Source organism: Echinops telfairi, unplaced genomic scaffold, assembly GCF_000313985.2.
Source record: "Echinops telfairi isolate 266 unplaced genomic scaffold, ASM31398v2 ScPeMD7_7424;HRSCAF=8462, whole genome shotgun sequence".
Lineage (NCBI taxonomy): Eukaryota > Metazoa > Chordata > Mammalia > Afrosoricida > Tenrecidae > Echinops > Echinops telfairi.
This window is the reverse complement of record NW_022111324.1, coordinates 26,805,563-26,819,694: the sequence shown is the minus strand read 5'-3', so window position 1 is coordinate 26,819,694 and position 14,132 is coordinate 26,805,563. Positions and strand designations below refer to the sequence as shown.

Sequence of the window (14,132 nt, the reverse complement as noted above, 5' to 3'; positions counted from 1 at the left end):
ACACACACACACACACACACACACACACACACACACACACACACACCAAACCAAACCAAAAGGAGCTAGGGAGAGAATCAGAAGCCAGTGAAATTGGAGAGAGATAAAAAATAATATTCCTCTCTAAAGAAAACCCACTGGAATCATTACAGTCTCTCACCACCAGCAACACCAAGCTCCACAATAATGAAGAAGAATGTCTACTTAGTATTTTGTAAAACAAGCACTATTCTTGGTGATGCTGCACCAAATTATTAAATATACCTGCTTTTACTACAAAACGTTATGAAAATAATTTTTTACTAAAAATAAAGCTACCCCTGGTGAAGCTCACAGTAGCCACATGCACCAATGACATTCTAAAAAATCCAAGGCTCAAAACCCATACAAACTGGCTCCCAGTCATATCAAATTATTACTTTAATCACATAAATGAGCAATTTGCTGCTGCTGTTGTTGCTAGGTGCCATGGAGGCAGATCCAACCCATAATTACCCAATATAAAATAGAACAAACACTGTCTGGTCTTGTACCATTCTCAAAGTAACTGCCATTTTCAAGCCCATTGCTGCAGCCACTGTGCGATCCACCTAGTTGAAGATATGCATTTCCACTGGTCCTCTACTGGACCAAGAATGATGTCCTTCTCCAGGAACTAGCCCCTTTGGATAACATGCCCAAAGAGGAACTCTCTCCATTCCCACGTCCAACGAGCAGTCTAGCTCTAGTTCTTCCAAGGCAGATTTATCCATTCTTTTGTCATCCCATGGTATGATCAATTTCAAACTCAAACTCTCAAACTCTCTGGCATCACGTCTGGTGCACAGGGACCCGTCTGCTCTGCGGGAGAAAGACAAGGCTATCTACAGCTAAAAACATACAGTCGGGGCAATTTGACCCTGTGCTATTGGGTCCCTATGACGACGGACTGAGAAAATCACACATGATTAGTAAAGGAGCCCGAGTGGCGCTGCTGGGTAAGTGTTGAACCTCAAGGTCAGTGGTTCAAACTCACCAGCCACTCTGTGAGAGAAAGCTGAGGCTGTGTGCGCCTGTAAAGATTTAGTTTTGGAAACCCTACATAGGGTCCTTATGAGTCAGAGTTGGCTTCATGGCAGTTGATTTGGGGGCAGCATGTTACATGGTTATTAAGGTGGTGGGGCGGGGAGCAGAGGAGGGTGATCACCCCTGTTTGTCTCTGGCAGATACTCATCGAAAGGCATGCGTTCCTTTTTATATTCCTCTGTGAGTATAAAGTGAGAAGCCCTGGTGATGCTGTGGGTGAGGTGTTGGGCTGCTCACACAAAGGTTGGTGGTTCAAACCCACCAGCTGCTCTGAGGGGAAAGAGGAGGCTGTCTGCTTTTGAGAAATGAGCCGTCTTGGGAACCCTCTGAAGGGTTCCTCATGATGAGATGAGTCAGAACAGATGGCCGGCAGTGGTCTGGACTTTGCTTGGCAGAGGGCAACGAGCAGCAACTCAGGCAGAGACCTAGCCCCCGTCTCCATGAACAATGCCCTGTAGAAAGCCCCGTGGGGCAGTGCTGCCCAGGCTTCGAGGACCGCTGTGCGCTGGAGTCAGCTTGATGGCACACAGCACCATTTAACTGCCGTCATCCCCAGGAAGTGGGCAAGCTCTCCTCAGAGAGGAGGCGGAGCAGTTCCCGAAGGAGCGTCCTGCACCGAGCAGTCACCCAGTAGAACTCTGACACCCTCTCCAGATGACAGAAGAACAGTCATGCGCAAAACATCCCTTCCTTTTTCTGACTCATGATTGGTCTTTTAATGTAGCATCCTCCCATGAGTTCTGTGAACGGGTCCTTCCAGCTCCTGGAACCAGACAGCCAGGTTTGGATCTGCCCTTCTCTGCTGGCATAGGCACAGGCCACTGAGCGAGTTTCCCGGCCATGGGAGCAGCGCCCTTCCCAGAGGGCGTTATTCGTGTGGAATGAGCTGACAGAGGGAAAGTGTCTGGTACGGAGGGTTTGCCGTTAGTAAGATCCCGTGCACGTCGCTGCTGCTGTTTGGTTAATTTTCACTCACAGTGCGCTCCCAGGTACGCAGCAGAACCGTGCTCCACTGGGCTTCCCAGGCTGCGGCCTCTCGGGACAGATTGCCAGGCCTGTCTTCGGAATCTCTTCTGGTTGGATTTGAACCACCATCTTTCGACTAGTCCTCAGCACCTCATCATCTGCGCCCCACATCCGGCTCTGTGCGCCCCAGGAGCAGGGCTGCGGCTCTCTGGCTGGAGGTTACGCAGCTAAAGAGGCTAAGCTGAGGATCCTCCTGACAAGTCCTGACAACAATGTGCTGACAAGCTAAAGAGGACTGCACCCTGCCCGGGGAGGAATTTGCCTGGAAGCAAAACCACGAACTCCATTCAAGCAATTAATCACCCTCATCCCTCCTTTCCCAGAACACTCAACTTTAGCAAATTCAGGAATTTTTACATTTAAACCAAACCAAACCAAACCCAGCAAGAGGACAGCTGGCCAAGCAAACAGGCCACACCTGCCGGGAGCCCTGAGGACTCTCATCACCACCCCACTCCAGCTCTGGCTCACCCACAGCCTGGGAGGGCACCCCACCCCACCCCACCAGGTGCTTCCCGGTCGCCAGGCACAGATGCACACCTGGGCACCCCCCCAGGAAGAGAGGATACGAATGAGTGTCTCAGGCTGCCAAGTCTGCCCAGCTTATGTGCAAAAGCAGAACCCCGGGCCCTGGCTCTCAGAGCACCCACAGACCACTGAACCTCTCCGGGCACCCTCCGAAGCCTGGGAGGAGCTCACGGCCCGACTATTTAAGTATCAGCTATTTTCTCCTTGTTATTTCCATCCTATCCAGTCAAATGAAGACATCCAGTGACAGCCTTCCGGAAGAGGTGAAGCCACGCTGTCGGCTGGCATGCAGCGGGCTGCACCTATGCCCCCGTGCCAAGGCTGCTGCTTCTAGTGTGGGAAGCCCGTCCACCGAGGACGACACGGCGGTGAGTGCTTAGGGATAGGCGCTGGCTTAAGATGTCACTAAGCACTATGATGAAAAGATCGCCCTTGGGTGAACCCTGACTCAGGGGAAAGGCCGTGGGCAGAGCAGAGCAGCTCCGCAGGGTGGGCAAGGCTGTGGTCTTGCAGAAGCTGGGGGCCAGAGCTTCCTGAGAAGCACAAGCAGCTCTGAGCTGCCAACTGTCTGGCTCAAGGTTGACCGCTTAGCTGTTGCGACCACAGGGGGTTTTATGAAAAGACCACAACAAATGAATGGAGGGAATAATGTGAGCACTTTCTAGCCTGGGTAGGCTGGAGAAACAAATCCACAGAAACTCATATGTATGTAAGAGAGAGTTTTATATAAAGGGTAAGTGTATATTAAGAAAGCATCCCAACCCAGTGCTGTCCAAGCCCACAAGTCCAACATTAGCCCCTATGTCCGAACTGAGCCCTCACTCCAAAGCAAATTCCCTTCAGTGGAGTTGACTCTGACTCCTCGTGACCCTATAGGACTAGCTAGAACTGCCCCGGTGGGCTTCCAAAGCTCTAGATCCTTTTAGAAAACATTTTAAATAAATCATTTTATTGGGGCTCTTACAGCTCTAATAACAATCCATGCATCAATTGTATCATGCACATTTATACATTCATTGCACCCATCATTCTCAAAACATTTTCTTTCTACTTGAGCCCTTGGTATCAGCGCCTCTTTTTCCCCCGTTCCTCCCCCACCCTCCCACTATCGTGAATCCTTGATAATTTATAAATTAACTTTATTTTCATATTTTACACCATCTGCTGTCTCCCTTCATCCACGTATTTGTTCCCCTGCGGGGGGCGGTGTGTTATATGTTGATCATTGGATCGGTTCTCCCTTTCTCTCCCTGCTCCCCACACCTTCTCCCTACCCTCAAGGTATGGCTACTCACATTATTGGTCCTGAGGGGTTTATCTGTCCTGGATTCCGTGTATTAGAGCTCTTATCGGTACCAGTGTACATGCTCTGGTCTAGCCAGATTTGTAAGGTGGAACTGGGGTCATGATGGTGGGGGGAGGAAGAAGCATTAAAGAACTAGAGGAATGTTGTGTGTTCCCTCAATGCTACACTGCACCCTGGCTGGCTTGTCCCTTCCTTGTGACCCTTCTGTGAAGGAATGTCCAATTGTCTACAGATGGGCTTTGGGTCTCCATTCGGATCCCCCTTGCTTGCATCTAAATGGTTGTTTGTTTTGGGTCTTCTGATGCCTGATACCTGATCCCATCAATACTTCTTGATCACACAGGCTTGGTGTGCTTCTTTCTGTACATCTTTATAGGAGCTGAAAGCCTCATCTTTCTCCTGTGGAGTAGCTGGTGGCTTAGCAGCCCCCTTCCACCCACTCCACCACCAGGGCTCCTTCTAGACTTATATATGCATTATAACCAGAAGGATACAAGTGGAGAGGCATATTTTGGCAAGGCCTGGAAGAGGTCCTAGCACAAGGTTTGCACTGTCGCCCCCCAAAGATGTGCCATCCCTTCCCATGCAAATATGTTTTCACCTATCTGGAAAGCAAACCCCAGTGAAAGCTCCGAAGTGCAGAGTACCTTAATCATCGGGGCCTCGATGCATATGCATGACTGACTGCATAATGCGGCTTCTTCCCCTTGCCGAGGCCCAATGCCAGGGTGGGAGCTGTGTCTCACTGCCATTCAGTCAGTTCTAACTCGGAGGGACCCTATTAGGACAGGGCAGAACTGCCCGGGGTAAAACCGTAGGTTTCCGAGACGGCAACTCGTTACATGAGTAGAAAGCTTCGCCTTTCCCCAATGCAGTGGCTGGAGGTTTCAAACCGTTGGCCTTGTAACTTAGCAGTGCAACACATAACCCACTAGGTATTACTATTGGGGTAAGGTATTTAGAAAGAGTAGATTTATCTTCGGTTCCTGAAAAAAAAAAAAAGATGTAAGACTGCTTGTTAAATGAAGAAAGGCGTGTAATGGACACTATTATCCCCTTGGGGGAAAAATCAATGGTCACAAGTACAAACCAGCTTCAGCACCTCTCTAGGAGGAAACTGGTGGAGTGAACACAAACACAGGCTGGGCACCGACCAGACTAACCCCAGTCCCAACTTGTTTCAGTCTAGTTGACTCATATTCAGAGCAACAGCATATGGCAGAGTAGAACCGCCCCATAGGGTTTCCATGCTGTGATGGCAACACTGCACACTGCCACATCTTTCTCCTGGAACACCCAGGGGGTTTGAACCACTGACCATTCCATTAGCAGCCAAGTGCTTGACCAGCATGCTACCGGGGCTCCTTGGGGCGAGGCTATTCTGGTTTGAATCCTAATTCCTTCACTCGTCAATTATGTAGGGTTGAGTAAATGGTCTGAGTTCCCTGGAACCCAATTTTCTCTCAGGAAAAAAAAAAGATGATAATAAAGATTGAATGAGCTTACTTATGGGAAATACTTGGCTATGACATGGTATACAGGCAACATTCAATAAATGTTAGCTGTTGCTTGTTCCTGAAATTGGCTTTCCCATAAATGAAATTACTTTAAAAAGTTATTTAAAATTGTATAACTATACTTTGCTTTTTAAATGGTTAAAAATGACAAACATCTATGGGAAAACTGGTTTCACGGTTTTTGCATAATTCAGGGCAATACCATTCCCAGTTTACAGACCTGACAGCCCCCATTTCTGCGCCAAATTGCAGGACATCATGATGACAAAGGCAACTTTTTAGCAGAATACTCCTTTTCCAAAACTAGATTCCACACTCACGAATATTTTAAAATGCCAGACACATGAAGACTGTCAATTTCTTTTCAGAGCCCTGGTCCATCTTGCTGTTGTGAAGGGCCACCACGTCCAATCTGATCCACAGTCACCCTGCGCACAACAGAGTGAAACACTGCCCAGTCCGGCACCGTCCTCACCATTGCTCTGTGCTCGAACCCACTGTTTCAGTCACCATGTCAACCCATCTCCACGGCTTTCCTGCTATAGCCCTCCACTTTACCACGCAGACCAAGTCTTCTCCTGGGACTGGTTTCCCCTGACAACAGGTCCAAAGTGTGTAAGACAAGGTCTTGCCACCCATGCCTCTGAGGACCACTCTGGCCGTACTTCTTCCGACGCAGATTGGCTTGTTGTCTTATCAGTCCCCAGCACCACAATTTAAGCACATCAATTCTTTGGTCTACCTTATCCAATGTCCAATTTCCACATGCACATGAGGCAACTGAACGGACCATGGCGTTGGTCAGGTGCACCTTAGTTCTCAAAGTACTCTAAAGAGGTCTTGTGCAGACTTACCCAATTCAATGCATTTTTTGATCTCTTGACTAATGCTTCCATGAACACTGATGGTAGATCTAAGCAAGACAAAACCCTTAACAACTTCAATCTTTTCTCCCTTTATTGTGATGCTACCGACTGGTCCAGTTGTCAGGAAGAAACAAAATCCTCACAACTGGGCCAAAAAGTAACATCATGGTCCATTTATGGTCTAAAAAGTATGTTAAGATGACAGCACAGGGCTATATATTTATTTTAAACATTAATAATAGCTACTATGAAGTAGCAACTACAACAAAAGTGAGTTAATAATTTGAGCACTGCTTGTTCGCATTTGATAAGAGATTTCAGTACGAACTAAAGGATGCGCGCACTGCATACTTGGTCTCTACGGCATTTATTAATCATGAGAGGTCTTTGTTTAATGAGCTCTTTGGACAAACAGAGAAGTAACTGATTCTCTATCATTTATCATCCACAGATGGGGCATTTTCAGTTTCTTTTTGTATCAGCCAGGAGGTTATGCTGTGGTAACAAACAACCCCACCCTCATTTGCTGCTTCAGACAACAAAGGTTTATTGCTCATGCATGCTACACATTCCTTACAGGCCAATAGGGGGCGCACCTCCTTGCTCTCCTGCTGGGAGTTCAACCAAAGAGGGGACTTTGCAGGACACCTAGGCAGTAAAATACACAGTGTATGATCACCTGGCCACAGAGTGACAAAACAGCCACCACCACCAAATAAAATAAAAAATGCCTGCCTGGATGTCCCCCGAGGAAGGAAACTTCGTTCAGTGACCCCCACACCTTTAAAACGATATATGCAGGAACATGTAACTGTATCGAATGCGACATCAGACACAAGCCATGTCTGCCTTTACCATGCCCCTTGCCATAAGTACCATATCTTAGGCAAGGGAGAGAAGTAATCGTATGTTTCCAACAGGAACAAACACCAAGTCTCCCTTTGATGGAAAACAAAGCTCAGACGTTAGAGTAGTGAGAAGAAGCTAAGCACCCATTTGATAGATTTCCTGTTTAGTGAGAGGGTGCAAAGAGGGTGGAACCAGACGTTTCCTAGTTGTTTTCCCTTTTTGAGCGGAAACAGCTTGTTTTCCACACGCGCACAGGATGCTCTGCAGCCTGCTGCTCACGGGGGCTTGTAAAACCAGGCCCTCCAGTGCGTCCCTCTGCTGCCCCTTCGTTCCACACTGACCGAGAAGGACCACTGCCTTTGTAGGCCAGGGGACACCTGACCCGGGACTTCTGCTTGTTAGTACTTATTTTTAAACTGGAAGGTCCTCAGACGCTGTGGCAAAAGACTGCTGGTTGACCTCAGGCAGCTAGCTCTCCCTCCTTGCACATGTGGGAGTGCGTGACAACCAAATGAGTGGCATGACAAGATGTGGCAGCTATTTCCCACCTCTCAGGTAGCCAGATGTGACTATGCGGCCACGTTCTGGCCAAAGGGTCTCAGCAGACAGCATGAGGTCATGCTTCTGCACACGAGGATGCAACTTTCCCTCCCTCTGATATGTGCTTCTGATGGTGGAGCTGAAGCAGCTTTTGAAGACACCAGTTGGAAGCTGAGTGTGGCGCATGGCAAAGCTACAAGGTGCCAGGAACCAGGGTCCCTGGATCTCCGGAGACCTTAGGAACCCTGGAATGTGTATGTGAGAACCACTGTGTGAGAACTAAAGCACTCATTATCCTTATGGGTTAGGAGCCTTGGTGATACAGCGAGTTAAGTGTTGGACTGTTAACCACAAGGTCCATAGTTCAAACCTACCAGATGAGGCTCCTGCTCTGCTAAAGATTTACAGTATCAGAAACCTTAAGGAGAACTTCCACTCTGTCCTACAGGGTGGCCAGGAATCAGGTTCAATGCAATGGCAGGGGTTTTGTTTTTATATCCACATGTTATGGATTGAATTGTGTCTCCCCCCAAATATGTGCTGTAATCCCTAACCTTTACAGGGACCCTGGTGGTACCTTCAGATAACTGTTGTAGTGCTAACCACCAAGTCGGCGGTTCAAACCCACCAGCTGCTCTGTGGGAGACAGATGAGGCTGTCTGCTCCTGTAAAGCTTGACCTAGTCCTGGAAACCCTCTTCAGGGCCCTTTGAGTTCACACGGATTCAGAAGCAGTGGGTCATCGTTGATATAATCCTGTGTTAGGTTTGATGGAGTGCTGGTATAGGTTGGACCTTTCATCCGACTTTCTTTATTTTATTTTTCAGAATCATCTGCCCCTTTAGAAAATTTATTTTCTTGTTACTGAGAATAAACACTGCAAAACATACATCAATTCAACCTTTTCTAAGTGTGCAATTCAGTGACAGTGTTTATCTGGTCAACCTTCTTACCCCCCTTCCTGAGCTGCTCTTCCCCATTAGCATAAACTCACTGTCCCCTAAGGTTTCTATCTAATCTGTTGGCTTTCTAATCTTTTGAGGTGCTATCGTCACCTTGATCACAAACAGATGGTTCTTACAGGAGAAGAACAGATAAAGCAATCAGGCAGACACAAATGGGGGTGGCGGGGTGGTAGGGGCTACCAGCACATGTCACAGGACCACCAAGGGCCGTAGGAGTAAACCTACCAAGCACAGAGCCATGGAGCCCATTCTGACTCACAGCCACCCTAAGGACAGGGCAGAACTGCCCCTCGCGGTTTCTGAGACTGTAATTCTTCACAGGAGCCGAAGCCTCATCTTTTTTTTTCCCCAAGAAGAGGCTGGTGTGTTTGAACTGCTGACCTTGTGGTTACCAGCCCAATGAGTCATCTACTACGTCACCAGAGACCCTTAACTTAGTAGAGAAGCTGAAAAGAGACAAGGACCTCTCCCAAAGGAGATACAAAAAGCCTTTCCCTAAAGTGGGCACCTGAAGTCAGACTTCTAACCCACTGAACTGTGAGAAAATACAAGTTTTCTATAACGACTTGCTATGGTGTCTGTTACATCTGCTCTAGATAAGCCAAGACACCGTATCAGCTGGTTCACATCTGTTTTCAGTTGAGGAAACTGAGGCCAGAGAAATGAAAGAGATGTGGTCAGGTTCATACCACTAACTCCCTTAGATATCATGCACTAACACAATGGAAAGTTACTCACCTCTCCTATGAATGGCGAAGAGAATGAAGTTTCTAGCAATCCCTTGTCTGCTGATTTAATGCTACACTTAGCGGGGGTTGGGGGTGGGTGGGATGGGAGACGGTGGGGGGCGGGGCACAGAACTCAACATGCAGGACTACATCATTGCAGGTTCAGGAGGGTGATCAACATGTCCGGTTAATGGAAATGGTTTCATTCATGTCGATTGTCAGGGTTCAAAACCAGAGGGAAATTCTGAAGACTTTTGGCTGAAGAAATACCCAGACGTTTAGACAATAGTCTCAGAACACCTTTCCTGAAGTCCTCAGTTGGGGCAGGTGCATTGCTCTGGGTCTACACTTCAGAAGAAAAGGGGAGTTTTGCTGTGAGGGTGGACGCGCTCAAGGTGCCACTTGGCATCTTCCTGTTCAGAGGGCTGGCACTAACACGTCAGTGGTCAGCCGTCAGGTCATTGGGTTCAACTTGATGCAGGCGGAGTCCCAGCGCCAGCTGTCCTGGGGCACTTTTGTAGACAACAGAGATGAGCACTTGTGTGGCTTGGCCTCACTTTCCCTCCCACCCTGGATTGTTGAGGCTCCGCCTCAAAGCATTTCCAGCTCTTCAGTCTGGAAGTGAGAATTGCCAGGAGGTAGACCTGATACCACAAACCAGCTTACAATAACGCGAAAGGTTCCTTTGTTGTCTTGGGAGTTTTCGCCCACTGGGCTCGAGTCAGGGCTCCTGGTGGCACAGCGGTTGAGCGGGGTGAGCTGCCATCCACAGGGTCAGCATGGGAGACCACCAGCCGCTCTCCAGGAGAAAGACGGGGCTTTCTACTCCCATAAATGGCCACAGTCTCTAAAAGCCTCCAGGGCAGTTCTACCCTTGCCAGTAGGGCCTCTGAGTTGGCATCCACGTGTTTGGGGGGTGCTTCATGTCAATTCTGGGGTACATGACACCAGAAGACTTTCAAACCATGTTCCCATGCTGACTCTCCAGACTCACCTTCTTCCGCCAGTGTTCCTCTAGACAAGTCTCCCTTGGATGACTTATTGTTCTTCTCAGGGATTTTCCCCACCACCCTCTTTTTCTACTTATTTCCTCCAGGAAATATTCTTTCCGCCTGTTCTTCTCTTAACCTCACTTAGAAATGAACACTGCTGAGAGCGGTGTTTCCCAAAGTGGCTGATGACACATGGGGGTGGGGCAGGCATACCCCACAGGGCTGGCTGGAAAAGCTGATACCTACACTTTATGTTGCACCGTGGGTTATATATAGTACAAAAGTTTTTATTTGCCAGGAGGAGTGTTCAGTAGTTTTTTAAAATGTATTTCTTCCTGAACAGGCCAAACAAGTCTGGGAAACTATGTCCTAGGCTCTCCTCCTTCTGCAATATCACTTGTTCACCTGCATGTCCATCCTGGATGAAGCCACAGCTCCCCCCTAAGCTATAAACATCTCCACAGCAGGGGCCAAGTTCTGATTGTTAGCATCTCAAACAGTCCTTGGCACACAAGAGATGCTCAGTACATGTTTACTGAATGATTGCAGGAGCGGGGGTGGGTGGAAAGAAGGCAAGAATCCCTAATTGTACACCCTAAGTCATTGAAATGAAAAGGGAAAAAAGCCAAACGAGCAAGTGTGAAAATACATTATAATTCATAATCATGTCTCCTTGTCCCAGCTGTTACACTGAAACAGCAAGACACAAAGAAGTTCAGGGGACCATTGAATTCTTTCTGGAAACCAGAAGGCCAAGTTGTGAATCTCAGCTCTACCACAGTGTGCCTTCTCTACCATGGGGCAATTTAAACCTATAAAATGAAAATCCAAATCCCACTTCATTCCAAAGTAAAGCTCAGGCAGTCGCTGGCAATGAACACCCTCTGGGCTTTTCTTTTCCCCTTTGAAATTAGTTTCAAATGGAGATTAAAATATCTGCTGTGCCTGCCACGCAGCGTGTGAGGCTGAGACGGTGCTCCTGAAATGATACAAAGCCGTGCAAAATGAAAGGTCTGATTATGATAGAAGCCCAAGAAAAGGAAACACTTTTCACCCGAGTTCTGTTTTGGGGGAAGGAACTGCGAGCCAGGCACGGTAGCAAGTGTTTGAGATTCAAAGAAAGCTTGGAGACTCTGCTGATAGTTGAGCACACCTCCTGAGGAGGATCCCAACGTACTCCCCAGGGACACAGAACCTCCCCCCCTTAACTTCATTCTGCCAACCGACTGCAATTCTGGGGGTCTGGGGACAAGTCCCGATGCAGCAAAGAGCAGGTGCATCTCTAAGGCCTAGACATACCCTGAATACTGAATATAAGGCTCCAGGAGTATCCATCTCCCTGTATCCTTGTGGGCTTGGATGGCACCCTCATGTCCTTGGGAGTCTCTGGGGATGTGGGGCTTATGTGTTGGGCTGCTGCGCTGAAGGTAGGTAGGTGCTCCTTTGGAGAAAGATGAGGCATTGTAAAAATTATAAAGATGAAATTTACAATCTCAAACCTTATGGAGCCATTCTACTTCATCCTGTGGGGTGGCTATGAGCTGGGTTTGCTTTGGGTTTGGTAATGCACCCACTAACCACCAGCTGCTGACTTTCTGCTAACCAAAGGAAGACAGTTCAAAACCACCAGCGGCTCCTTCACAGAGAGATGAGGCGGCCTGCTTTTGTAAAGAGTTACAACCTTGGAAATTCTGTGGGGCAGTTCTACTGGGTCCTGTAGGGTCACAATAAGTCCTAATTGACTCGAGGGCAGGTGTGTGTGTGTGTGTGTGTGTGTGTATGTGTGTGTGTGTGCGCGCGCGTGCACGCGCGTTTTGAGCATGTGTCCCTGGGTGGTACAAATGGTTCAGCAAGTAGCTACTAACTGAAAGGCCAGCAGTTCAAATTGACCTAAGGTAAATCAGAAGAAAGGTCTTGCAATTTACTTCTGAAAGATGAAAACAAAACCAAAGAAGCCCTAACCCACTGCCACAGAGTCAATTCTGCCCCATAGCAACCCTGTGGGTCAGCGTGGTAGCTACATAATCTTGTGTCAATGTGAGGGTATTAAGAGTGAAGGCGTGGAGTCTAGCCTGTCAATCAGGTCACAGCCTGATGATGCCTCCTTGTGGGTGTGCCTTCTCATGAGGATTCTGGGAACTTCCTCTCTTTCTCCGGGAAGGTAGGCCACACTCTGTCTCTGCTTCACTTTCCAGCTGTTGAGACATTCAAAGAGGAGCCATGTGGAGACCTGCGCCAATGCTAACATGCTTCCACCAACACTGGATCCACAAGACTTTTCACCCACCAGCCTGTGATCTTCCTGTATTTGGCATCATTGCATGTGCTGTGTGAGTCTGAAGAGGAATTTATGGATTGATATGGGATGTATTGGCTAATATCAGACTTAATGACCTTGATCTGGGATGTTTTAGAACAATTAAATTGCAATTAACAAATAAACAATTGCTCTTTGATATAAAACTCTTTCTTATACACAGTTGACTATCTCTGGATTGGTTTCTCTAGTTAACCTCCCCTAACACAATCAGGGTTGAACTACCCCATGGCTTGCTGAGGTTATAAATCTTCACAAGAGTAGAAACCCTCATTTTGCTCCCTAGGAATGTTTGGTGGTTTCAAACTGCTGACCTTGCAGTGAGCAGCTCACCATGTAATCCACTATGCTGAAAACCCTAGAGAGGGCAGCTCTGCTCTGGAACACAGGGGGTTGCCATTAGTTGTAATCAGTTCAACAGCAGCTGGTTGGTTTATTTATTTATTTGGTGTTGAGCAAGGTTCAGGATATTCCAGTTTGACTGGATACATTTTAATTTTACTTTTTTTTTCATATGAAAGAATCCATAAGCCCCCCCCCCCAAAATCACATCAGTTAGTAGATGTATATCAAGCATTAGCATTTAATCTAAATCTTGGACCTATAGAAGTATTGCAAATCAAAGACTTTGTTTCCTTTTGTATTATGTTAAAGATGAAATCCGTTCTTTCATTCATCCCACAAATATTTATTTTCTGCTTATGGCATGCCAGGCAGTAGGCTAGGTGGGAATTCTGGGGAGGAACAGCCAAGAACAGCCAGGGGTGGCCTAAAGCACAGAGTGGGACTGGGAACTGTAATTATCATTGCCATAGGGCTCTCAAGTGGTACAGAATCCCGTGCTGCAGAGGGTGGGTGGGAGGGGTTAGAGAATGCTTTCCAGAGGCAGGCACATTCTGCTGAGACTAGCAGGAAATTCAGAAGAGCCAGGGATGAGGGGCGCTGCCAGGTGAAAGGTGGCCCGTGTGCAGACTCTGGGTGGGAAGAAGGTTGGCCAGAAGCTTGAGCTTGGAGAGTGGTGACATGGTGGCTGACCCTTCTGAGGCTACGCATGCACAAGAGGAAGTCACTGTGAGAAGGGCCTGCCCTTGGCTGCATGAATCTACTAGCAGCACCACGGAAAAAGGCCTGGCAGTTTCTCCTTATGATCGAAGACCCCAAACCACCTGTTATGACTGGGTCCCTTTGACTCCTGGGGCTCCATGTGTGTCTGCTCTGTAGGGCTCTTTGTAGGCTGTGATCTTCAGACACAGGTCACCAGGCTCTCTCTCCTGTGCTGCTGCTGCTGTTCTTTGTAGGTGTGTTTGTGGAGGACGTTCCCACTCAAAGCCACCCTGTGTACAACAGATGGAAACATGGCCCGGCCCTTCGCCATCCGCACAATTGCTCTTATGTTTGAGCCCATGGGGCAGCCACGGTGTCCATCCATCTCCT

The 14,132-nt window shown here is 48.0% G+C and overlaps 1 protein-coding gene across 1 annotated transcript in view; it reads right to left on the bottom strand.

Annotated features, from left to right (window-relative positions):
• The window catches only part of CUNH1orf21 (chromosome unknown C1orf21 homolog), a 189,959-nt gene that overhangs the window by 106,172 nt on the left and 69,655 nt on the right, over positions 1-14,132 (bottom strand). The gene's annotated exons all lie outside the window — the stretch shown is intronic.